Genomic DNA, 17,970 nt, shown 5'->3' on the forward strand with positions numbered 1-17,970 from the left:
CTCTTGAGAGTGTGAGAGGACCTAGAATGTTGATGTCACTGATGATTTTCTCAATTTGCACTTCATTTGCAACGCGAGGATGAGCGGGTTGTCGTTGAGGAATTTGATCAGTATTTTCTCTAGCACCATTTTCCTCAGGTGCATCAGCATGACGTTCTTCATGTTCTGGAAGGACTTCTTCAATAGATTCTTCAGTAGGAATGACATCCTCATTAGCTTTGAACTTATTAGATTCCTCAGGAGGTATTTCATCTGTCACAAGAGGTAGGTGCTCTCTTTGCGAGCCATTAGTCTCATCGAATCGCACTGTCGGTGTCAAAACCGGCGGATCTCGGGTAGGGGGTCCCGAACTATGTGTCTAAGGCGGATGGTAATAGGAGGCAGGGGACACGATGTTTACCCAGGTTCGGGCCCTCTCGATGGAGGTAAAACCCTACGTCCTGCTTGATTGATCTTGATGATATGAGTATTACCAGAGTTGATCTACCACGAGATCGTAGAGGCTAAACCCTAGAAGCTACCCTATGGTATGATTGTATGTTATCCTACAGACTAAACCCTCCGGTTTGTATACACACGGAGGAGGCTAGGGTTACACAAAGTTGGTTACAAGGGAGGAGATCAACATATCTGTATTGCCAAGCTTGCCTTCCACGCCAAGGAGAGTCCCATCCAGACACGGGACGAAGTCTTCAATCTTGTATCTTCATAGTCCAACAGTCCGGCCAAAGGATATAGTCCGGCTGTCCGGATACCCCCTAATCCAGGACTCCCTCAGTAGCCCCTGAACCAGGCTTCAATGACGATGAGTCCAGCACGCAAATTTGTCTTCAACATTGCAAGGCGGGTTCCTCCTCCGAATACTCCATAGAAGATTTTGAACACAAGGATAGTGTCTGGCTCTGCAAAACAAGTTCCACATACCATCGCAGAGAGAATGATATTTCCACAAATCTAATCTGCTGACACGTTTTAACAACACGACATCATGTCATGGCCCCGTCATTATTCGAACCATTTTTCTCAACCAGCACCGCACATATCGCGTGACAGTTTTCTTGACATGTCTTGTCAAAGCAGAGATCGTGTCCCCCTTATTACAGGATTCTCATCAATACGGACGTGGGTAACGCAACCGCGCCATCAATTACGGCGCTTGGGGAATAAGCGATTTTACCAAGCAAGTGGGGAGGCGCATCGCCTCTTCCACCCTTATAAAGGGACAAGGATTCACCCTTTTTACCCACGCCTTCTTCCTCCTTGCTTATCGATTCTCGCACACTCAAGCTCCAGCGCCCAAGTTCGCGTCTTTCTCCTCAAACCACTCCAAGCATGTTCGGAGTAGGAGGCAACTGGATGGTCTCCTCCGTCATGGAGGAGAACATCACAAAGCTACGGGAAGCCGAATATCTGGCCGCGGATATTGCGCACTGGCTGCCAGATGCGGGGCAGATCATCCCTACGCCCGAACCCCATGAGAGGGTAGTTTTCCTTACCCACTTTGTCCGCGGACTGGGATTTCCCCTCCACTCGTTTGTCCGCGGGCTCATGTTCTACTACGGGCTGGATTTCCATGATCTGGCCCACAATTTCATCCTCAACATCTCGGCGTTCATCGTCGTGTCCGAGGCTTTCCTCCGCATCAGGCCCCACTTCGGCCTGTGGCTGAAGACCTTCAATGTCAAACCGAAGGTGGTGGTCGGCCAGCAAGCAAAGTGTGGAGGCGCCATGGTGGGCAAAATGCCTAACGTTACCTGGCTCGAAGGCTCCTATGTGGAGACCACTAAGGGGTGGCAATCAGGGTGGTTCTACATCACCGAGCCACGCGACACCAACTAGGTAGCGGCCCCCGAATTTCGATCCGGGATCCCCACGTGGCTCACTTCCTGGAAAGAGAAGGGTCTGTCCTGGGGTTCCCCGGTAGAGCTAACTGGACTCCAGACCTGTATCCGGAACATGATGAGCAAGAAAATCAAGCTCGTCAACGTGGTCCAGGTCATGCTCTTCCGCCGGATCCTCCCGTGTCAACGACGGGCGTTTAATCTGTGGGAGTTCGACCCGGCCAAGCATCAGACGCTGCGAGAGCTCTTCGACACGACGCACAAGGACGTCTTGAAGGTGCTGTTCAAGGGCGCCGAGGTACCTCCTCCCCTTACCAAGGACTGCGGACTCAGCGCAAAGTGCCATGCCAATCCGGTAAGTTCTTATATTTCATTGGATATTTATTTGCCCCAGTTTAATCGTGTGCGCGATCTAAGCTTCCATGCCATTAACAGGACTGGGTAGAGACAGTGGAGAAGCTCGATTGCCCAGCCCCCCTGCCTGAAGATCCTGCAGACGCTCTCCTAACAGAGATGCTGGCTCCGGCGCCTTACGAGGTGCCGGTGAAGAAGACCAAGAAGAAGGCCACGGGGACCCAAAAGGGTCTCCGACGCAAGGTCATATCGGACTCATCGTCTGATGACTCCGACGTGCACTCCTCCCACGAAAACGAGGAGGAGGAAGAGAAAAGTTCTCCCCCCAGCCGGGGGAGAAATAAAAAGGAAGGTGGCCCCAACCGGGGAGGCCGAAGGGTCCAAGAAGGGAAGGACCCTCCTTCCGGAATGCTCCACGACGGCCGCCTATAGCAGCGACGAGTGGCTACCTAGGGTCAAGCCCCTGGCGAAGTCATAAGTATCTGGATACCATAGTAATTCATGGTATGTTTTATTGCCCTGCGGGGGAGTCCTGGATTAGGGGGTCTCCGGACAGCCGGAGTATCTCCATTGGCTGGACTTTTAGACTATGAAGATACAAGATTGAAGACTTTGTCTCATGTCCTGATGGGACTCTACTTGGCGTGGAAGGCAAGCTAGGCAATACGGATATGTGTATCTCCTCCTTTGTAACCGACCTTGTGTAACCCTAACCCTCTCCGGTGTCTATATAAACCGGAGGGTTTTAGTACGTAGGACACAACAACTACAACATACAATCATACCATAGGCTAGCTTCTAGGGTTTAGCCTCTCTGATCTCGTAGTAGATCTACTCTTGTACTACCTATATCATCAATATTAATCAAGCAGGACGTAGGGTTTTACCTCCATCAAGAGGGCCCGAACCTGGGTAAAACATCGTGTTCCCTGCCTCCTGTTACCATCCGCCTTATACGCACAGTTCGGGACCCCCTACCCGAGATTCGCCAGTTTTGACATCGACATTGGTGGTTTCATTGAGAGTTCCTCTGTGTTGTCGCCGTTAGGCTTGATGGTTCCTACTATCATCGATAGCGATGCAGTCCAGGGTGAGACTTTTCTCCCCGGACAGATCTTCGTGTTCGGCGGCTTTGCACTGCGGGCCAATTCGCTTGGCCATCTGGAGCAGATTGAAAGTTACGCCCCTGGCCACCAGGTCAGGTTTGGAAGCTTAAACTACACGGCTGATATCCGTGGAGACTTGATCTTCGACGGATTCGAGCCTCTGCCTTGCGCGTCACGCGGTCACGATGAGTATGATTTAGCTCTACCATCAGACAGTGTTAAGATCGCACCGACAGCCGCTCCGACCCTCAATTCGGAGCCAGTTGTGCCTTCCGCGGACGGGTGGATGGACCCCGCCGCAGAAGCCTTACCCTTAGCAGCAATCAAGCCGAACATCGACCTTACCTTGCGCGAGAGCCGTGTTGTTAAACTGTCGGATCCTTCTCTGGCCACGGACTCCAAGCCGCCTGCGCCCGTTCCTATCAAATCCGATTGGGCGCCAATCATGGAGTTTACCTCCGCAGATATTTTTCAGCACTCTCCCTTTGGCGACATACTGAACTCATTAAGGTCTCTCTCCTTGTCAGGAGGATCCTGGCCGAACTATGTCCGGTAGGACTGGGATGCGGACGACGAAGAAATTCGTGGCCCACCCACCACCCACTTAGTAGCCACTGTCGATGACTTAACTGACATGCTCAACTTCGACTACGAAGACATCGACGGTATGGACGACGACGCGGGAAACGAAGAGGAACCACTGCCCACAGGGCACTGGACGCCCACTTCACCACATGACGTATACATGGTGAACACACCAAAAGAAAATGACGACGAGGAATGGAAGGACGCAACGAAGGGTTGTCCCCTCGAGAAGCAGTCAAAGCGGCGGCATAAGTGCCGCCCCAAATCCCGCCTCTCTAGAAACAACGATCATATAGACCCAGCATTAGAGCAGGGTGAACCATTGCTGGACTACGGCAACACGGAGAATCAAACCGAACAACCCGATTCTGTCAAAGATAATAGTCCAGATGACATAACACCGGACAGACACCCGGAGCAACAAAATGCCCATCAAAGGCTTGTTGCCACCGCGAGGAGTCTAAAAAAGCAGAAGCAAATGCTCAAGGCTGCGCAAGACACACTGCAAATCAGATGGAGCAAAGTACTCAACACAACAGCGAAGTATGGCGGTAATCGCCCCACCAAGAGCGACCCGAAGAGGAAGTTGCTACCTGAATTCGATGAGGAGGCCTTAGATCCCCTGCAACCACAAATTAAAACGGCCACCTGTCCGGATAGACGACTCACGGCCAACATAGAGCGGCAAGCAATGCCGCACATAAGCCAATACGCGATCCATGCGAGGGCTCACATCAAAAGGACGGCGCAACCAGATCCATCTATGGACCACGCAGGCGCGCTCCAGCATACGATGCAACACAACAAACATCCGAACACTACGGTACACCCAGATATAGGGGTGCCGCACACCCCCTATGTTTCACCGACGAGGTGCTGGACCATGAATTTCCAAAGGGATTCAAACCCGTAAACATAGAGGCATACGACGGAACAACAGACCCTGAGGTCTGGATTGAGGACTATATCCTCCATATCCATATGGCTCGAGGAGATGACCTCCACGCCATTAAGTATTTACCCCTCAAACTCAAAGGGCCAGCTCGGCACTGGCTTAAAAGCCTCCCCGAAAGCTCCATTGGGAGCTGGGAAGAGCTTGAAAACGCTTTTCGGGAAAATTTTCAAGGGACTTATGTCCGACCTCCGGACGCGGATGATTTGAGTCATATAACTCAACAGCCTGGAGAGTGAGCCCGAAAGCTTTGGAACAGGTTTCTTACTAAAAAGAACCAAATAGTCGACTGTCCGGACGCCGAAGCCTTGGCAGCTTTTAAGCATAGCATACGTGACGAATGGCTTGTCAGACACCTCGGCCAAGAAAAGCCGAGAACAATGGCAGCATTAACAAGCCTCATGACCCGCTTTTGCGCGGTTGAAGATAGCTGGCTAGCCAGATGCAGCACCAGCGACCCAGTACATCCGAAGTTAGAGATGGAAACGGGAAATCACGGCGCAACACCAATAACAAACGCCGGAATAAAGAAGACAGCACGAAGAGCATGGCAATAAACGCCGGATTCAAAAGCTCTCGGCCAAGTCAGCAAAAGCCGCCCTCTAAAGGCGCCAGAGACGAACTGTCCAACCTAAACAAAATTCTGTACCCAGTATGTCAGATCCATAGCACCCCCGGTAAACCTGCTAATCATACCCACAAAGAATGTTGGGTCTTCAAGTAGTCCGGCAAGCTCAACGCCGTACACAAGGGGGTCCCAAATATTAAGGACCTCAATCTATGTCTGTTAGGTAGCTGGGTCAAAAGGTATGCCCAAGATGAGGGCAAGATCTGGAAAAAGATTATAGACAATAAATATGTTAGAGACTCACCTAACATCTTTGCTTGTAGGCAACAGGCTCCCTCAAAATTTTGGCAGGGGGTTATGTGGGCTACTAAGGCTCTCAAATTTGGCTATAGATGGGTGGTGGGAAATGGGAGAAAAACCAGATTCTGGGAGGATATCTGGTTTGGCACCTCCCCCCTCTCTGTCCAGTTCTGGCCACTCTATGCTATCTGTCATCAACAATGTGTGACAGTTTCAGATGTTTGGGATGGGGAGATTATCAAACTTACATTTAGGAGGGTTTTTACCTCTTCTATGATGGAAGAGTGGTATCATCCTGAGCAAATTATTAAAGAAACTACCCTCACTAGGGAGGATGATGCTATGATCTGGCAGTATGAATCCAAAGGGGTTTACTCTTCCAGTTCACTATATGCCATCATTAACTTCACAGGGGTGAAACCTATCTTTATCCCTTCAGTTTGGTCTATTGTAGTGCCACCCAGAGTTCAGGTCTTTCTCTGGTTGCTAGCTCACAACAAGCTGATGACTAAAGATAATTTGCTTAAAAGAGGGATTGACAAAGCCCTAGAATGCCTATTCTACTCTAACTAAGAAACAATAGATCACCTGTTTTTTGGTTGTGTAGTGGAAAAAACCATCTGGGGTGAGGTCTCCTCGTTTTTCTCTACTGATTTAGGGTCTAGTTACCTTTCTATCGCCAAATTTTGGCCTGCAAACAAAAAACATGAAGTTCTAAATGCCTTTTGCGCCTGTGTACTATGGTGCCTTTGGAAAATTAGAAACAAACATGTTTTTGATAATGCTATTTGGTCTGATATTAAACAAATCTGGTGGCTGGTCTGGAGGACACTCAAGAGATGGATGATTCTATACTCACAAGATTCGCAGGAGAAAATGCAGAGAATCCTGTGGTGGATATCCTGCATCCTCAAAGCCCCCCTGCAACTGGAGATGGGGTGAAAATGGGTTTGGGAGACATTGAAGGTGTCTTGCCAACACATTTCCTCCCTAAACTGGCCCTGGGGATTCGCAAGTGTGGCTTCAAGAGCGTAGACAACTCAAAAGCAAAAAAGTCCCCAGAGAAGATGTCAACTCAGACAAACTCAAGCCCTGCCTCGCTGCTGGACTGGCCGAGCTCTCCAACACAACCTTTCAAGAAGATGAAGGGGGGATCCTGGAGCAGATCAAGGAAGTCCGCCTGATGCTTGTGGCTGAAGACAAAAAGATGCTGGGTGATGAGGAAAACTCGGTTCCTGCTGGGACACTTGAAGGCCGCGTTGCTTAGTTCCTTTTCTTTTCTTTGCTTACCATTAGAGTTCCCTTTTAGCTTCCCCTCTGAGGGACCATAAAAACATGTACTTGGCTGTACGCCATATGCCCTTTTCTCCTTTCTTGGCTGTAGGCCTTTTGTTCCTTTGCTTCCCTTGAACATGTCTTAACATGCCGAGGGGGAAAGACACCTGTGACTCCTGTTTGGGTTTCATTTTTTAATGGAACCGGGGGGGAGAAAACTCCCCTGATGATCTAAAAAAAGGTGCAATGATACGCTAAGACAATTGTGTATAAAATTGAAAAGAGTAATAGACATTGGCTGCAAACCATGCAGTTCAAGGCACAAGTCAGAGTAAGTAGTAGTTAAAAGGCATGAGGATTAAGGACTTACAACAGCAGCTTTGACTGGTGTAGTCATGCCCTTCTTCTTGCTGGTGTGACAGTCCTTGAAGATTTCCACAGCATTTGGTTTAGGTACTTTTTGGTCCTTGCGGGCTTTCCTCTGCATTTTGAATCAGTAAATATAGATCTGATAATATGGTACAGCGAAAAGAGTGAAACAACAGCTAATTACAAGAGCCTCGTAGTGTGCAATATAGCTACGAGATCCTGTCGTCTGTTGAAATTTCACTTTCTTACGGTTGGCCTTGTTATTTGAACAGTTCACCTACAAGAAGATAGATTTGTGTGGCACATGCGTAAATAGGACTTCAACATGTGATCTGATCACATATATATAATGTACCTGATACTTCGGATCAGACCAATGTTTAACAAGGCCCCTCCAGTCTTCATCCGATATATTTTCCACTGGAGATGTTTGGGAAAGTTCACTGTTAGCCTTGCCTTCAAAGTGAGTTTTCCTCAAGTTATACCGATACTATCGTAGATCAGACTTGAAAACATGGGTGCAAGCTTGTCTGGTTGCATCATCTTGGCTATCCAACTTGAACCTCATCTGTTGAAAATTATGGGAGTCTCATTATCAGCAACCTAGAAAGTATGGGACAGAGCAAGACGATATTACTAGTTTCCATACATAACCATACTTACAGATAAATGGTCGAGGAAGGTGTTGAACTGGGTTTCGTCTTTGTCATTCCTGTACAGAATCCATGTTGGGAGGATACGTACATGACACCTAACGGCAACCGCTGCCTCTGATACTAACTTGGCTGACTCTGTAGCATCACGTGGCCTTTTTAAACCTACCTCAAAACGGATCTCCATTCTTCCTCCTCTAGATTTAGTTAACCTATCGAGCATTATCCCTGATGTTTGTTTCCTCTTGCGCCTAGGTTCTAGTCCAACAACGAACATAGAAAGTGTTAGTGTACATCAAACTATGAGACTACATATAAAGAAGCATGCAATTGTAACTTGACTCCAGCAACTATCTTCTTGCTGTTGAAGCTCACAAGGTTCATCTGATATTGCCAACTCGTCTTGTGTCAAGAGTGCTTGGGAAGTAGTGTTAGGTGGCAAGGGAGCTTGGGAACGTGCTGCTAGCTCAGTTGACGCACGAGTAAGTCGTGCAGCTGGTAGTACTGTGGTAGGTGTTGCAAGAACTAGGGTTGTCTCTGCTTGTTTGGTGGCAGCTATTTGTTTCTTTTTGGCTTTTTTTGCAACTCGTGTAGCATGGGATGACGTGTTTGTAGAATTTTCCGCTGGACTTTGAGCTTCTATTGCACCATCAGTACCAGCAGAATCTGCAGGATTCATCTGCTTCTCATTCCCTGCCATTCTGTGTTTCTTCCTCTTTCTCTGTGCCATGTTAAGTCAAGTCGACAAGAAAAACGAATAATAATTTAGTTCTTCAGAACAAATTGATGCGTGATACAGACAAACTGAACTTTGATGTTAGACAACCACATGATAGGAGGATGTAATATGTATGAAAAACAGGATGGGAGAGATAACCAGAACTATGATGTGTAAACTAAGAAGAAGACATTTCACCAAATTAGAAGCAATGCAATGGAAGGTAGACACCATATGAAAGATGCTACAAATATCGCTCTGCCAAGTTAACAGTGTCTCATCATAAATGGCGTTTAAACAAATGTGAAGCAGTACAAGAAATAAATCATATGCAAGATGCAAACAACATCACACTACCATGTTAGAGGTCTCTCGTCATTAGTGCCATTGCATATTCACAGCATTGCATATTCACAGCTTACGATGTGTAAACTAAGGAGAAGGCATTTCAACAAATTAGAAGCAATGAAAGATAGACACCATATGAAAGATGCAACGAATATCACTCTACCAAGTTAAAACTGTCTCGTCATAAGTGCCATTTCAACAAATTAGTAGTACAAGCTAGAAAAGAATGTGAGATGTAACCTATATCACACTCCGAAGTCAAACGTGTCTTATGATAAGTGATTGTTGCAGGTTACACAACAGTAGTAATTTGATGTAAGAACATGGTGTGATAGACAGATATTGTATGTTCTAGAAACAGGAACATGTGTCTTATTCAAGTATAATGTGTAAAGTAAGCAGACGGAATTCAACAAAATTAGAAGCAATACAAGCTAGACATCACACATAACATGCAACCACATCTAACAGTGCCAAGTTAGAGGGAGCACCGGGTGATGCTGCACTAGGGGAGACGTGCTCATCATAAACACAGCTTTGTTGAGTGTCTATGCATGTGTTGTCTTGGAAATCATCTTGGGGGTGTGGAGGAGTAGAAACTGTAGAGGCCCTCCGTTCGGAAGGAGCACCTTTATCCGATGCCTTGCTAATTTCCTTCCACTTTATTGATTTTGAATTGTCAAGTAAAACCGACAAGAAAAAGCAATAAAATTATCTCTTCAGAACTCATTCATGCATGACACTGACAATCATTACTTTGATGTAAGGCAAACACATGATACCATGATGGAATATGTACGAAAAACAGGACGGCATGGCATGTTCACAATTGTTTGTGTAAACTAAGCAGAAACCATTCCAGCAAATAAGAAGCAATGCAAGCTAGACACCACATGAAAGATGCAACCAATATGACTCTGCCAAGTTAAAAGCGTCCCATCATAAATGGAATTTCAACAAATTAGAAGCAGCGCATGCTATAAATCATATGATAGATGCAACTAATATCGCACTGCATATACTAAAGGTGCCTCGTCATGTTGATTGATGCGGGATACAAAAAACAATAGTTTTATGTAAGGACATGCTTAATAGACAGATGTACTATGTACTAAATACAGGAAGGCATGTCACATTAACAGGTATAATGTATAAGCTAAGAAGACTAGCACATGCAGTTTAAGCAGATTAGAAGAATTACAATCTAGACACCATATGCAACATGCAACCACATATCACGCTGCCAAGTTAGAGCAAGCACCTGCGATGCTAGTGTAGGGGAAGTGTTGTAATCAACTACAGAGCTACGTTCACTATCTTCATCTAGCATTTCTGTTTCTTGAGAATCATGTCGGGAGGCTGACGATGCATTCTTTAAATGAGGAGTAGTCCCCTTGCCTGCCTGCCTCGTCTTAAGTGATTGATGATGGATACACAAGAACATTAATTTGCTAGAAGAACATGGTTAATACACAAATGTACTAGTATGTACCAAAAACAGAAAGGCATGTCATATTCAAAGGTATAATGTGTAAGCTAAGCAGATGCAATTTAACCAAATTGGAAGCAATACAAGCTAGACATCCGGCTGGAGTGGTGAGCATGATCATCTAGGACCTGAGAGCCTGGTGGGAGGCAGGCTGCTTCTTCACCATCGCAGCTTTTTAGTTGGCTTCTAGGTGATGCCTACCTTTGTTGGGCTTGTCACTGGCTCGGCCAGTGCCCTGACTAGCTATTTGTCTTCTGGTGCTCACGGGATGGTGGTTCATGTAAAAAAATATTTCCTTATCTTACCGACTTCGGGCTTTCGAATACAAGATAGACACCATATGGAGCATGCAACCACATATGACACCGCGAAGTTAAAGCAAGCACCTGGGATGGTGGTTCATTACGAGCGAGGTCATCAACTCTAGAGCTACGTTTACCGTCTCCATCTGCTGACACTGCACCCTTTATAGCATTGTAACGTGTCTTGCCTACCCGCATACGAAGCTGGAGCGACTTCTCTCTTTTGTTTTTGGCTTCTCTCATGGCAGGAGAGTGTGAAATACCCTTGCATAAAAACACAATAGTGAGAGTAAGGGTGAAGTGTGTGCAGAACTAGTGCACTGTAAAAGTAGCACTACTAGGAAAAGGCCTACTAATGGCGCACCAGTTTTGCCTACTAATGGCGCATCACTGGTGCGCCATTAGTATCACGCCACTAGTATTTATTACTAATGGCGCACCACCCAGTGCGCCATTAGTATATAACACCATGCGCCATTAGTATGCCTCCCAGGGGCCATATTTAACCATGTGCTTTTGCACACTAATGGCGCACTGCGGATGGATGCGCCATTAGTATACTTGGCATACTAATGGCGCACTCTTTGGTGATGCGCCATTATTATACTTTGGCATACTAATGGCGCACTCTGTAGTGATGCGCCATTAGTATGAATATTAGGTTTTTTTACTTTTCTGATTTTTGCACAGGTTACAAAATATATTATTTGGCAGAATATAGACAGTAGCACACAGCAACAGCAGATTCATCGAATACAATAGAAGATTAGTCTCCGAATACAATTCATCATATTAGTCTCCGAATTCAAAAGACCAAACAAAGATAAAACATTACAAGTCTCGAGACCGTGAGTATCGAGTTTGTCTTCACATTACAAGTCGATATCGATCATCTAAACTACCATCACATAGAAGAGAGCTGCGGTCATCACGATGAGCATCATCGCAATGAAACTGGCCTTCATCCGGTTCCTCCAATGCTCCCTCTTCTCTCCCGCTAGATAGCGGGCGTATCTAGATTCCGCCTCCGCCCTAGTGGTGTACCCTTTGTAACTGTTACCGCTGAAATGGTGAACCTGTCTCCGACACTCCTCCCAGTCATCGTAGACTCCGGGAACCTTACCCTTGTACATGACATACGACGGCATCTCTATGCACAAGCCAAACAATAGACAATACATAAATAAGCAATATATAAGTATGCAACAAAAGGATCGAAAGAGAAAAGCAAGACATTAATAGCACGATTCATGGTCCTACTAATAAATAGCATCGATTATATCTAAGTTGAACGACTGTACAAACCAAAGAGACATACAATTCATTAAAGTTTAATTACAACATGAGACAATCAATGTTTCAGAACTACACATCACTACTTTCAACTCGACTCATGGACAGGAGCGTGGATGAAGCTGCCGTCTGTCGTGATGGTCATGAAATCGCGGGCGTTGTCAGCCTGCATTTGTAGCATTCCGTCTATCTCAATGTTGGACGGTTGATATCTGAGGAAGAACTGCCCCGAGGTATCAAGGACATCTTGATGGATGATGTCCGCAAACTCCGACTGGATGCGAAAGAATTCTTGTCTGATGTCCGCGTCCTGGATTGCCGACAAGCTCGCGGCCCAATCTTTGAGATTATTTGGTAGCAGAAGGTGATGATGGTCCCTTACGATCGCCCGCATGTGATGGAGGGCGTAGTAGGCATCCTTCTGACCGCCAGGCGGCTGCTTGACACAGTAGAACGTCGTATTGTGGGCGAACATGTGCATGCCGTACTTATGAACTGCCCTGGTGAACGTGCCTCCAGATTTGGTGTAGCCGGGGAGAACATCATCAAGAACTTTCTTGATATTTGTGTAGTCTATCTTGGAGTTACGGTTCAGGTCGAAATACGTGGTTGTGGAATATTTCGGGCTTAAGAGGATGAGTGTGCAATGTGTGTCACTGCACAGAACACGGAATGTTAGAACAAATAAGAATGATCGAAATCTAAGAAATCATATGTTACGGGGCGGTTAAGGGATGACTTACTCGGGAAAGTAAGCCACAAGGAAGTTATCCTTATCTGGATTTGCCAGAATGACGTCTTCGAGGTGTGAACTCGCGACTTGGCGGCCCCCAGCACTGCTCAAGAGCTTGGCACGCATGTAGAAGGGGTCGACGATCACGATGTCCGGGGTCTTGTCTCTAATGATCCGCATCTCCATACTCAGCGAAAATAGCCGAACGAAGGTGTAGTGCAGCGGATGAAGGTTGAACATAGCAAAGATGTCATCAAACCGCAGGACGATCATACCCCCGATGGCGCCATCCACAAAGCCCTTGCCCTCTGGCACCTTGGCCACGAAAACCGGGTATGCCACATCATTCTCTCTGAGACGTCGCTTCTCCAAAGAAAGAACACTGTCGTGCAGACTCCGCATAGCACCGGTTGCAGCATTGAGCATATTTGTCGGTAGCATCGCCCTACCCGCCACATGCACCCTCCTTGAGATATCCTTAGGTGAAGGTGGCCCGTCCTGAGCACGGATCGTACTCGGTGCTGGCTGGCTCGCACCGGCAGCCTTTTTAGTCTGCCATTTCCAGCCCTTCTTCTTGATCTGCTGTAATGGGAACGAGTTCTGCTCACAGACCGCCTTCTTGAGCGTGTTGGGGCTGATAATATTTGGCACCTCCGCTATCTAAGGCTCGATGAAGGCGGCAGCTGGAGGCGTCTCCTGAGAACTGAACGCTAGACGACGCCTATCGCAATTGGGTTTCTCCGCCGTACCAGCTAGATCGCGGTCGTCTTGTTTGGGTTCTTGAGAAGGAGGCCGCAGAACTCGTCACCGTACCCGTGTTCGGCAAAGTTCTTATCGACATTGGTAAATGTACCATCATCATTGTCGTCATCGTCCGGATCCTGTGCCATATGCATGTCCGGATCCTATGCCATAGGGATGTCCGGCATGTCCGGTAGCGTTGCAGCGTTCTTGCCATGGCTTGGCGCCGGCACGACTGGCGGTCTTGTCTGTGGGTGGTGTCCCCCGCCCCCAAACAAATCTGGCTCTTCGGCCAAAGCAGGGGCCAGCTTACGCAGGCGCTGAGGGTCATCTCATCTCCTTCATCGGCCCCAGCGGGTCGAATCGGAGGTAACAGCTCGTCGCAGCCTGGCAGCACCCAAACCACTTCAACCCTATACATTGTGGGTGGCATCGGATTACTGTGGAACACGGGGTTGCCTAGTTGAACGATTCTGCCCTTGGCGACATCGACCAACTCGCCGCCCACGAAGTGCAGGAGAGTGCAAGGAATGTCGTCGGCGCCCTGCGAAAACAGGTAGGGCGTCAGGGATGCCCAGTCAAAGGCAAGGAGATAAAGTCCTCGGCCGAGAGGCTTAGTTACCGTGATGCCGTCGAGCTCGGCTAATGTCGAGGCACCGCCAACGGCGGGCGTGCAACTGACGGAGGGGCCGCTTGCTGGCGAGGTGCCGGCCGGCGTACACCCGGGTGCATTAAGCTCCAATGCAAGCGTCGGAGACACCAATACTGCCGCCGCCGGAGACACCAATGGCGCCGCCGCCGTAGACACCAATACAGCCGCCGCCGGAGACACCAATGGCGCCGCCTGCGCGTTGTGCGAGTTGCTGGCCGTGAAGCTGGGAATCGGGGGCGGCCCCTGTTGGCCACCCGCTATCCATGTCGTTATCCCATGAATCAAGGTAGGCATAATGCCGGTGAGCGTCGATCCCAATTGTTGTTGCACTTGCTCTTGGACCATCTCTGGAATCCATGCCACTTGCGCCTTGAGTGCTTCAACCTCGCGCGACTGGCTTTCCGAGCTGGTCTTTTTCTCCTTTTGCCCACCAGCGGCATAGTATGACGACCATTTTGTGGACAAGCCTTTGCCGGCCACACGACCAGCTGACGTCGGCTTATTGAGTGTATCCCTATTTTTCATTACGTTCAACGCCCTATTCAAAGGGGTGTCGAAAGGGGAGCTCTGAGACGACCCCGCGCTACTGCTTTCTTTGTCCTGCGGAAGGAACGTGAACCATTTAGAAATATTGGGGATTAATTAGAATGCAACCATATGGAGCTAATTACGTGGGGGTGTATTCCTTACCAGAACAAGCTCAAGCTCCTTGGTCTTCGGATCCGTGGTAAGTTCCTTTGTTACCGGGTCCTCCTTGTACTGGGCCTTGAGAAAGTTCCTGGTCTGCTTGTCTCTGTATTTCTCGAAGCGGGGCGGTAGGCCTTGCTCAGCATGCTCCGCGTCCTCCTTGTCCCATACAGGCTCCTCCACTCTGTAACCGCCGAGACCGAGTTGGTGGACCCCTATGTTCAACTGCCGCATTTCTTTCCCCCACTGACTTGATTCGGAGGTTGTGGGGCTCTTGCACTTGATCTTGAACTCCTTGTAGTCATCTTTGCTAATCAAAGGATATTTCGCCTTGATCTTCTCATAACTATCACCTTTGTCAATCATTGCCTTCACCGTGCTTTTCCAAGTAGACAGGGACGTGCTCATCGTCGTGAGGGCGGCACCGTTCACTTTATTACCCGAGAGGCGTGTGTTTGCGAACTCAGCGGGGAACTTGTATCGTTCGTGCAGCTTTGTGAAGAGGAGGTTGCGCAAATTCCCTCGGTCCTTATGCCTTAGGTTCTCGGTGTTGATCTAGGTGGTGCTCCGGAGAATGCACCCGAGCTGAATTGAGTACCCCTTGACTACGTGTTTGGGCGCTGTCGGATGCCCATCAGAGTTCACTTCAGTAAATTCCTCCCTGATGGTGCCGAGCACGTTCGGGCGCCGGTCCTTCCGTTGCCTCTTCGGTTGGCTGCCATCTGTGCGTGCGCCGCCATCATCGGTGGTGGCATCCGTGGCGCCATCATCAGTGGTGTCATCCCCGACGCCACTAGGGGTTGTGTAGTTAGGATCGGTGTCTTCCTCCAACTCCTGGGACAGCTCCCAGAATTGCTTGCCGCCCGAACCGCCGGCCTCATCGTTGTGGGCCATGTTTCGCTCTAAATAGGAAAAAAGTTTGGTCAAAAAAGTTGGTTATTGTCAAGGAACAAGATCATGGTCTCATCATTTAGGTTTGTCGACACCGAGGTATCCTAAATGCTAAGCTTTTATCATTTAGGGTTTGTCGATGCCGAGGCACCCTAAAAGCCTAAGCGTACATCGTTTAGGTTCTCATCGACACCGAGGCACCCTATAGAAGCCAAGTTAAGTTTTCATCATTTAGGGTTTATCAATGCCGAGGCACCCTAGGTTGGGCCTAATCACTTGGCTCTATTGCCACCTATCTTGGGTTTACCATCTAGGGTTTATCGATGCTAAGGAGAATTCTAAGTTGGGCCTAATCACTTGGCTCTATTGCCACCTATGGTTTAATGCAGCAAGAATGGCGGGATAGTTGATCCTACTTAACTAAATACTAAGATACCTCGGCCCATGCGTTAGTCGCAAGTACCCCATATGTCCTATTTTTAGCAAAGTCATGCTAAAATTCACGGAAAATTTCAGCATGACCTTTGCTAAAAATAGGACATATGGAGTACCCGAATTTGCCGGAACGGAAGTTAATCGACATTCCGGCAAACTCAAGGGCCTCTCGGGGTACCTGCAATATCATTATCCCCGCGTAATGAAGTCACTAATGGGTCATTTCAGAAGATCACAAGTAGCATCATCACAAGTACAACATCATCTATAGCTTTATAATAACAAAGCATCAGCACATATACAAAAGACCACTTATGCCAACAGTATGGTTTATATCAGATTCAGAGTTAGAAACAGGAAAAACCGGTGCTTCCAAGCCTACTGCACACAATTTACATCTATCAGTACGGGATGTCCTGACTAATTTCAAGTGTTCACAGGTGAACTTGTACCATGGATGAGCCTAGTGCTTCATTAGTCAACTGAATAGAGATAACAGGGCATAACACCATACATAAAGTGATGAGCATACATACTACTGTCCAAGAAAATTAACTGAAAAGTATTGTGTCAAGTTCAGTTTAAAAATTCAGTTACTGCTTGAGTGATTTGACACCAAAAATTACTCCCAAAAATTACAATGACTGTATATATTCACTGTACAGGCTGTCAAGTTCTATTTCAGCTCAAGTTTCATTACAAAACAAACACTATAATTCATCTGCTCACAGGAAAATTAATAATCAAAATCAAATTACAATAGGGGTCCCAGGTTTGACCCCATGATACATGCTATCCTGGGATTATTCATCTTCTGAACAAACCATCATGCATCATTTTCTAACCAAGGCATAGCTCAGGAAAACCACTTGCTTTGACCAGAACTAGCTGATTACCCCAAATCTCATGGTAAAATTAGCAAGGCAAAGCATTTCTCTTACATGACCATAGCAAGAATGACACACTACATATAATCTGGTGAGATAGCAGCAGCAATCTCAAAAAAAGCGGAGACATTATACATACCACCTGAGCATCGCTCACAGACATCCAGGTACATCACCCACTATTATTGCCTGTAAAAAGGCCTAATATCCACTAGTATTGCCTATTGATCATATACTACCTACTCATATTTTATTCAGTCATTTTACCAGTTGTTTAACCATAGATTAGGGTCTGTCTAGGAGGTTAGTCAATGTAAAAATTGAAAAGCTAGCTAGCAGTACAGTAAGCAGCAGCAGTATTAGCGTAGCAGCAGGGCAAGAGCTTTAGTAGAAGCAGCTCAGGCAGGCGCAGGGGCGCGTGCAGGACGGCAAGCAGGGCCGGCACGGCTAGGTGCGTGCGCGGTTGTGCAAGGCAGCGAGCGGCCGCCGGAGGCAGCAGCGGCAGCAGGCCACCGCGGGAGGCCCGGAGCTGCGACGGACGCGACTGCTCGCGCGCGAGGCACCGCAGTAGCAGCGCGTAGTAGCAAGCGGTCGGCAAAGAGAGGGGAGGGAGGGAGGGAATGGGGAATGGTGGAGAGAGGGAGAAAGGAGGAAGGAGGAGAGGTACCTGGTCGCCGGAGGGGTCCGGGTCCTCGCTCGCCGTGGCCGAAGGAGAGCAGGGGCCAGTGGCGGAGGACGGCAGGGGCAGGCGGGGTGGGTGCGTCGGGGCCGCGCTCGCCGGCTGCTGCAGG

The sequence above is a fragment of the Triticum dicoccoides genome, chromosome 5A (genome assembly GCF_002162155.2).
Source record: "Triticum dicoccoides isolate Atlit2015 ecotype Zavitan chromosome 5A, WEW_v2.0, whole genome shotgun sequence".
Classification (NCBI taxonomy): Eukaryota; Viridiplantae; Streptophyta; class Magnoliopsida; order Poales; family Poaceae; genus Triticum; species Triticum dicoccoides.